Here is a 10,590-nt window from a genome sequence, read left to right on the forward strand (position 1 = left end):
TCCTTTACTTTTAATATTCTTTCTAGATTGCTCTATGAACTTTATTATTTGGGATACGATTTAGGATTAATTTCGGGTTTGTAACGACTGTAATAATTATACTGTCACTGATTGACTTTGATGATTGACGTTAGGAAGGATTTGTCAGCAATAGATGGTAGTAGTAGAAAAACTTGGATAGAAGCAGGCGTTACTTTTCGGAAATCCATGATATAATATGAAAATTAAGCTTAATTATATATAGCAGGAGAATGTGTATGGTAAAATTAATAATTTCATCAATCCTTAGCAAACAGATCTTCAGCAATGTACCGAGGAGATATTGATTTTACTAATGAATAATTGTTAAGTCACTTAACAAATATTCATTGTAAAAAAAAAGTGTAATAATTTTTTCTTAATTGTTACATTTTTATTCACTTTTGCTATTCACAATTGATCCGTTTGAAAATATTGGAAATAAATAATCCTAATTTGTTATGATATTTGCCACTAACTGATGTATAAGTCAAGAAGCGTGGAGTATAGTCATATACTTGCGACCAATCCAAATTATTATTTTTAAATAGCGGAGCCATCACTAACATTAGTGTAACGTTGTGTAAAAATGTTAAATGTATGCACGCTTCATAAGTGCCTGTAATAACGTCTACATGAATAAAACATTTTTGAATTTTGAATTTGAATTTTGAAACTACACAGACGTCTGACATAAGCTACACTTCCGTCAGAAAAAAATCTGAGTTACTCCCCAGTCGCGGCTTAAGAAGTTTTACTTCAAGAAAATTTTGTATAGTTAAAAAATGTATAAGGTCAACAATAACAGGTTGGAAAATTATTTCAACCGTTAAATAAGTAGATGTTATGATACTCAAAGCAGTTTACACAATTTTCAATAACAAAGTTAGCATTTTAATTAAATGTAGGGCTGCTGAAAACGTCGGGATGTGGAATTTTTATAAATGAATTAATAAACTCCTCCCTCGTTCATTAAAGAAAATGGTATGTTTCCTTAGACCCAACATGCAGCTCCAATGAAAGATGACGAACTCCAATTTAAAGCCAAGGATTTTTATATAATTTATATATTTTTTGTTTTAAGAATAAGCTTATTTATCGCAAATAATACCATATTAAATCCATAATCTCACTGAATATTCTATTAATACACTGAAATATAATTTTGAATTCCGAATTCTTAACTAGTAATAAACAGAGCTTTTTGTGATAGGGCTTGCCCGCGGAAGTAGCTCCATGCTTATTCCTGTCGCCAAGCAGTATCTCTGTATTCCGGAGGGGAGATAAACCTTATCACTTACCGCTCTAGTAGATACGAGTATATACAGGATGCCTAATACAAGGACGTATTCCTTGCAAGCCCTGCGAAGTGTTGTTGTATTTATAGGATATAGTTTTCGATTTGTGAATGAAAACCCGTTCTACCACAGGACAGCGTGACAACGTGAGAGGTGGCTTCCTTATGTGGTTGATATACGTTTTATACCCGTTTCTGATACGCACCGCTAAGATGTGGAACGCCCTCCCGGCAACTGTGTTTCCTGCCACGGATAATTTGGGTACCTTCAAGGCTAGAGTGAATATGCCTCTTCTAGGCCAGCGTGCTCCAACCTAGACCTCACCATTGTTTTCTAACGAGCATGATTGTCGGCAAGCGCTGGATTATCGTTAATAAAAAAAAAAAGATTACCGCGCGGACATGGACATTTGACAAAATCTCCGTATTAATACTATATTTCATTTTAGATGTGAATTATGGACATAATGATTATTAAATAGAGAGTTTCTCTACAGGTGGACCTAAGAATTATCTAAGGCCCATTTGTAAAGTTTCTAAAAGTCTCTGCCATAGTTTAAATTAGCAGACAGATATATAAAATAGTTATATAAAATATTAGAGTAGAGATTGTTTTTAAGCATGTATAAAATGATCATGACTTACCTATATATGCGAAGTTATAATATCTCTGAAGTTTACAGTGGGTCCATTGATAATTAAAACTTGCCCAAAATGTAAAATCGACAACCCTAATAGAATTTAATTTAAAGTTAATATTTCGTGCACTTATCCCACCTGTCTAAACCATGTTTCAACGAATAATTTTACTAATAAGTAACCTACACCAACGGGCAGTTGAAAAATAATAATTGTTTATCGTATTGTTTTGACGGCCGATTGGCGCAGTGGGCAGCGACCCTGATTCCAAGGCCGTGGGTTCGATTCAAACAACTGGACAATATTTGTGTGATGAACATGAATTTTTTTCAGTGTCTGGGTGTTTATCTATATATTATAAGTATATTATTCATCCAGTATTTCTGTATATTATTCATCTGTTACCTTAGTACCCATAACACAAGCTACGCTTACTTTGGGACTATATGGCGATGTGTGTATTGTCGTAGTATATTTATTTATTATTTATTTATAAAAAATAAAATAAAAAAAAATGTTTTAAGAGGATCTGGTTCGTGCATGGCTAACATAAGCAGTCGACATTTTCTACACGGGAAAAGAACAAACTGTTTATTTTCTCAACAAAAACAGCGACATAAATTAACCGGAGCATCCTAAGCATCTTGACTTTACAATGAATAATTGTAAGACTTAACAATAACTAATCAACATCTTCTGAGGAGGTTACGGTGCGAAACGTGCTCAGAAGGTACATTGCTAAAGGTCTGTTTGGTGTGGAGTATAAGGATTGAAGAAATTATAACCATACAGATTACACCATACAGATTATCTTGTTTTTCGCGAAGTACAGCAAAATAAGCTTAATTTTCATAGTATAACATGGAATTCCGAAAAGTATTCCTGCTTCTATCCAATACAAATTTGGATAATCAGTGTGCATCAGGCGACTGCCAGTAATATGTGGAACTTAAATGATCCAACCTACATTTATTTATTTATTTGTTTGTTTATTTAGACCAATAACTTACTTACACTGTACCACCACGATCCATGCAACTGGGTCGAAATATCGACAAATCCAAAATATTATCGTGGTATGTACCCGTTGAACTATATTTAAGAAATTTTAATAACCCCGAAAATCTTAATTTAAAATCTTTAAGCTTAAGGTTAACGGATAGTATGTGCTAAACGGTTCTTACTACTTAGTGTGTTGTATTTAATACATAGGTGAAGTCAGCCATTATGTCAAAACTAAATTAAGCTATCCATTAAAATAAGACGATACTTTTCTTGTAATATCCGTTGACCGTCACTCTTCGGAAGCGGTCAAGCCAACACAAGGTTAAGCGAAAATGCTTTCAAATACTGAAACTTCCGATAAACTTTTATAGCATAGCACCGACACCCGAGCTCAGTTTATTTTTAATATTGTTTAGTTGGTCTAGTGGTTAGTATGTTTAGCTACGGAACCGGAGCTATCGAAGGAGGTCCAAGGTTCGGTTAAGTTCTAGTCAAAAAATTAATTAAATATTTAAAAAGTGGGTTTCTCTCCAAAATTTGTATTCGCAGTACTAAGCCCGGATTAGGTCTTTGTCCGTCTATACCTTAGATATAATGGTAAACCGCTTCTGGACCTGATCAATATATGACCAGTTACTGTCACCAGCATGAAAATAATCCTACTTGCTTTAATAACGCCCGCGTCTAGAAAATATTTCATGTTTATTATTGTTTACTAACGTAATTGATGAATTGAAAATTGTGACCGACTAGAACATCCTGATAACTATGAAGATAGTGGACTGTATTAATAGGCGAAAAAGAAAGATGTATAAATATTGGGAAAACACGTGAAGGACAAATCTGGATTTAAAGAAATAAGTCACGGCACCCCTTCGCGAATCCAGCGTGTCACTTACACACTATAACTTCTCCACCACAATATTCAATGAGGCGTTATCCAAAACAATATTAATTTAAATAATTTTTGTAACTTATACGGCCTTGTTTTTTGTTCTCACGAATAAATATTACGTGCGCGCGCGACGATAGTCGGTGGTCGATTTTTTGATCGTAGACTTGCGAACCCCAATTTAGGAGTTTTAATAATGGGGAAAGATAAAGTATCTAATTAGTCATTTTTAATAGAAACGTTTTGTTGTGGCAAATATTTGGATTGCCATATTAAAATTGAGGTTCCTATTATGACCACAAGTAATCAAACAATCAGATTGTTTGATTACTTGTGGTCATAATAGGAACACGGGAAAAAACTTGGATTAGTTTTATACTCTAAATTAATGTGACGTAGTCATAAAAAATCCATCTAATCTAGGATAGCATCAATTACTGAAGCCCTTCGTAGATCTGCGATGTATACCACAAAAATTCCGCACCGCTATTTACAAATCACTAGTAAGCCCCTTATAAGAATACCTCATAGAAATATGGGGAATTGCATATGATACAGCCTCAAAATTGTTCAAATTTCTCAAAAAAAACTTTTGAAAACTTATTAAACGCTATCCAACTAAAGAACTTTATAGAAAAACTAACATGCTTTTCCTTATCCAGTTTTATAAATATAAAACATGCATACTAGTTAGGAAAACTTCCCGAAGTTACACAAATTACTTTTAAAACGAAATCACATCTAAATATATGTAATAGGCTTAAATTAAGATTTTACAAAAATAGAACTAAATATGGCAGTAAAACTACACAGGTTGAGGGAGCACTACTATACAATAGTCTACTTAAAGAGATATTTTGCGATAAATTTTTTAAATCATGTAAAAAAGCATTGTTTCAATTTCCTATAAACGCGTCACCTTTTATTTTATTTTACTACTAAAAGCTATTATTAGTTTAAGCTTTTTGTATCTCACTAACTAGATTATATATTACAACCACTTTTTTATATTAATTTTAATTACTCATTAAGTTAAACTGTTTCCTTTGAGAATATTATTCTTTAAACCTAAAAGTAACCCGCTTAGCTATTTAAATTTAATGGCAAGTGAGCTTAAACATAAATGTGAGTGAAAGAGGAAAATACATTTGATTTTTAAAGGTAAGAAAAGTGTTATTAAGTTAATAGGTATGTTCGAGATTAAAAAGATTTTTAGTGATGGTTAAGATTATACTCTGACAATAAAGGAAGATGCAGTTTCCATCACATTGTAGGTAACTATTTTATATGATGGAATTTACTACACGGCACAAAATCCATCGCATGTTTAAATGCGTGTTCACGTTCAACTAGCGACAACGTCTATTTTTACAATGCGATTTTTACTTCGATGTTAGGGTTGCAAGATGGCCTGAAGGATTGAAAATTTAGGGCAGACCCGGAATTTTGGAAGGATTGGTGTATTTACAGTGGGTACCTTTTAACAAAGCTACAGCGAGATGAAGTTTATGGTTGATGGGGCAGACCCGAAAGTGAAGGAGAACACCATGAGAACACCGGTATGTCTAGTTAAAATGTTCTCAAAGGTGTATGAAGTCCACCAATCCACACATGTTCATTGAGGTGTCATCATATTCATCATGATATCAACCCATTACACGGCACGCCTCCCATAATGAGAAGGGGTATAATGAGAAAGCCGTAGTCCATCAACTGGCCCAGTGCGGATTAGTGGACTCCACACACCATTGAGAACATTATGGAGAACTCGCAGGCATGCAGGTTTCCTTACAATGTGAAACCGTTGAATCAAATTATATTTTAAATGCTTTCACGCAAATAACTTAGAAAAGTTAGGGGTGCGTGCTGTAATTCGAACTCGGCACCCTGAAATTAAAAAGTCCCACCCACTGGGCTTTCTTTTCCTTCCCTGGGTTGGTTCTGAACCCTCCATTATTCGTGATCCCACTGGGCTATCACCACGACTAGATCCCGTCTCAGCCTGACAAGTACCCTGTAGTAGGTCGATAAAGGGTTGATATATATGAACTAACATATTAGCTAGCTGTACATCATTTTCACCAAACCTTAAGCGAGAGATTTAGTTTCATGTTATCGCAAGGTCGTTCGCCAGTCACCTCCGTAGTCGTGAGTCTACGTGAACAAGCACATAAGGTGCAACGTATATAATAAAATTTACATAATACTAAAATACCGAGTGCAAAGTTGTGTTTTGTCGCCGTGCTTTATTGATTTATTATTTTATAGACTACATGAACGATGATGTGTTATGTGTTGTTTATGTTTATGTTGATGGGTTTCGTTAGTGAACTAGCGTATACCGTATAACCTTTTGTCGACCTCTAAGGCGCAGATGTGGTCAATTTAGGATTTAATAATTATGTAGTAAAATTAGCGTTTGCCTGCGACTAGTATTTCCAAAATATATTTATGTATTGGTAAGATATCACATTATAAATCTTATTTTTTTTTTGTTTTCTTAATGCTACTATTATAATATATGTATGATTACTACATATAAAAGCTTCCTCTTGAATCACTCTATCTATTGCTTTAAACTGCATTTCATATTAAACATAATTGCATTATTTAAAATCACTATCCAGCTCCAAAGTAAGCGTAGCTTGAGTAATGGGTAATGAGACGACGGATGAATTTTTATGAATAATATACATAAATACTTATAACCACATACCAATAAACAACCAGACACTGAAACATTATGTTCATTACACAAACATTTTACATTTGTAGGAATCGAAGCCACAGACCGCCTTGGCTTCAGAAAGCAGGGCCAATTGGACGTCAAAACCGTATCCGCTGCGTAGTTCAAATGATCTCAGTGTACAAACGGAAGAGACATCTCCTTGATCTGTCAAATCTTCACAAGATGAGATGAGAGATGGGCCGATCTGATGGCAAATGGAAAATCATCGCCTATATCAAACTTTCAGATCAAACTTCGCAAGGCATGTTAATAACACGTTCTACATATTGCCGTCCTGTTTCCAACGACCTGTGTCGTAGGTGTTAAGTCTTAGGCCCAATTAAGCAAAAACTGTTACGCTATGGCAATAAAAATCTGTAATAAACTTCCATCCGAACTCAAAACACTTTTCGTTCAAAATTTGAAGAAATGGTTGCACGGTAAACATTTCTACTCCTTCGATGATATTTTCCAAAGTGACAAAAAACAACTGTTACATTTGTATTTTTAATTTAATATATCTGTCATCTTTTGTTTAAATATTTTTTTTTACTATAATTATTATAAGCGCTATTGTATTGTATGTTTTTTAAGTTATACTATATGTTAATTGCAATGAATGGTTTTAAAGCTTTGCATGCCAGCTAATGGCAATGTGTGACTTCGTAATTGATTAGAATAGAGTAGATCTTTATTTGTATTTAAATTAAATACAAGTAAAGATCTATTCTATTCTAATCTATTCTAGTCTATTTTCCTACAATTATAACGGCCCTTTAGATCGGAAAACAGCAGTGCCACTTTGTGGCAAAAAATAAGCATGGCGGTTGTTCTTTCCAGAACGAGCTCTGTCATAAAAAGATCTACTACTACTAACTAATAACTTCTGACTTATCTTCAATTTTTCCTCAACTGCTTTATTGGTCCAGTGGTATTGGCACATGCACGTACTGATTACGATGTCGAACACAGACACCGGTTCTAAATAAGAACCGGATTTGCTCAATCGATTGAGATTACCCGGTTTTACGAACAATGATTTCAGTGATTTTGTGATTGGTGAGTTGCTATAAGTACGAGTAATCTGAAGCGGCAAGACTAAAAAATAGTCACAAGGTATTCCATGCACAGCATATTTCTTAAAATGCTTGCTTTTTCTTTGAAATATATTACTTCAGAATAACTTGAATATGCAGGCTTAAACATTTAGTAGGCCTCAGAACCGGTTTCAATTCATCGAATCAGATGTTTAAATAGAAAAACTAAATTTTAGAAATAAAAATTTCTTAGATAGCAATAATACACTGACATTTTTGGTTAATTTCAATGAAAAAGCAAGCAATTTAAGGAAACAATTGTACATGGAATAACTTGTGACTATTTAAAGTCTTGTTTCTTCAGATTATTGAATTGCTAAGGAAAAACCAATTAATTTCCATCGTTTTATTTACATAATATAGTTAGAAAAAAATGCTTGGTACAACGAATACTTTAGAATGATCCAGTCAAAACATCAATACATCAATTAATTCTTCTTATTACTAAGTGTTTTTTCCAAACATGCATAATTTTATACATATTATATAATATTAAGTCGCACGCACGTATTATCTGTATATTTCTCAGAAATGCCATATATCTCAGCGGATTTGATAGGTATGTTCCAATATTTTAAAAAAAGCTTTTTTTATATTCTCATATAACTACAGAAACGTCAAATTTATTCATCACTTTAATTTAATTGGGCGATTGACTATGATGACTATCTATACTTTTTACCACTATTAGCTACGTCCAGTTGAATTATTATTCATATAACATCAAAAAGCACATCTTTATCATGTTACATATAATATATATTGGCACATAACTATCAAGTCGTTTTTTTTATTCATACAGGTATATAATAATATAATTATAATTATATAAGGACAGTTCAACCAACTTCATGAGAAAATATTAGTTTAATTCGATTCTTATAAAAACTGTTTCAATGCATTTTACTTCGAAGTGACGGATAAAGTATTCTCCAGTTTGAAGTCGGTTAAAGAGTAATTTCTGGGCTATTATTATTTAATGGACTTGCATTACATACAATAAAGTTCAAAACAACACACAATAATTTGTAAAAATTCTTATAATACCGATAATTTGATTATTTCTATAAAATAGAATAATAAAGTGTCTGTTATGTTTATTAGGGTCTCATAAGGGTGATAAACTATAAACTAATTATATATAAGTACGGCATACATTATACTACTATTAGTAGCAATTAAAAAAAAAAAAAAAAATTAGCATACGTTATTAACTAGCTGTGCTCCGTAACGTTGACTCCAGACAGTAAATAGATAGATGACAAAGTTTGGAGAGTTGAGGGAGAACTAAGCATCCAAAAGACTCCTATCAACGACAAAAGACTCCTATCCACTAACAACGTTTGCTGTTATCAACTTTGGAGTTGTGTCGTCTAACTCTGAAAATATTCACCAGATCTTTACGAAATTTGGAAAAACTTAACTGATACAACTGATATTGGTTTATTTATAACGATGATACCCTATCCTGGTGGTGGAAAAAAAATCTACAAATATTTCTTAAATAAGTAGTTAATTTTAACCCTAGGCATCCGGTAGAAATTACCATAATGCATAAAAACTGTTCAGTAGTTTATGCGTTATGCACAAACTGACTGGCATACGACAAAAGCTTTACGAAAATACTGTTTTAGGTTTCATATCGATATAATAGCTTCCCCCGATCAAAATGTTTGTATTTATTATACAAAAACTAGTTAGATTTAATATTATAGCATAGATAGGAAGGTATGACAAGTAAAAACAACTTTAACAAGTATGCCTAAAGGGAACATCTTTTGTAGAGATAACAATAAAAGTGATATGAGTTGATTTTTAAGATATTTTTTTTTTATCACAGGTTATGCTAAGTAGGAATGGCAAACTCATGGTCATAATGATAGGTTGTTATTTATACCGAATTATTAATAAATCAAGGTTAAAAAATTATAAAAAAAAATAATAAAAAATAACCTGCTAATGTATTGCTGTTCGTATGAGAACTAGACTAAAGAAAAATGCAGAATTTTATAAAATTGTGACTTGAAATTTCGGTCACAATTTATAATTATTATGATCTGAGTAATTGCTGACAAAATTACACTGGTTTTTTGTAATATAATTGTTAAGTTAATAAGTTTAAGACATTCATTCACTTACTGTTCAAATATATACAGCTTATAAAAATACTTTAACATCAGACATTTTGTACAACATCAAAAACAGCTAGCTGCTCAGTTTGTATAAAATTACATTTAACAATACGCAGATTATAAATATCAAGATAATAGTTTTTAGTCTTCACGATGTGAGAATAAAAAAAAAACTGAGCTTTGTGATATACAGGCACAATCAATATCAAACAACAACTTACGTTACATTTTCTTAGCACTAGTAGAAAGAATACACATATTTTTTATAACATCAAACGTTCATATATTTGGTATTGTAGTATCAAACTGTACTTACGTCATTCATATTATTTCAACATCAATTTCACATTTATTAAAAATTAAGAAAGCATTTAAGAATTGCCTTACCTATGCACTATGCGCTTCAGAATTTATAACGCAAATTTGCGTCGAAAATATTACAAATGAAAATGTACACACACCAATTACATACCATTAGCAAGTCTCTATCCTATACAAACATAATTTCTTTGACAAACATCAAAAGAGAATATTAAAAGGACCCGCCTGTTAATTTCATTACAATCAAAAGATCAACTTGTTAAAGATTTATTTTCTGGCAAAGATTTAAATCGTTTGATCGATTTCCATTATTTCATGTGGATAGTTTGCCAATATGAATACATTAATTAGGCAACTATCGCTTAGTCGCTTAAGTCGATGTAAGTGTGCATAAATAATAACTAACTTACGTGGCTGTAATAAAAACGTAGACCAGTAGTGATCACTTTTTTTGAGTATCA

The sequence above is a fragment of the Pararge aegeria genome, chromosome 13 (assembly GCF_905163445.1).
Source record: "Pararge aegeria chromosome 13, ilParAegt1.1, whole genome shotgun sequence".
NCBI classification, from domain to species: Eukaryota; Metazoa; Arthropoda; class Insecta; order Lepidoptera; family Nymphalidae; genus Pararge; species Pararge aegeria.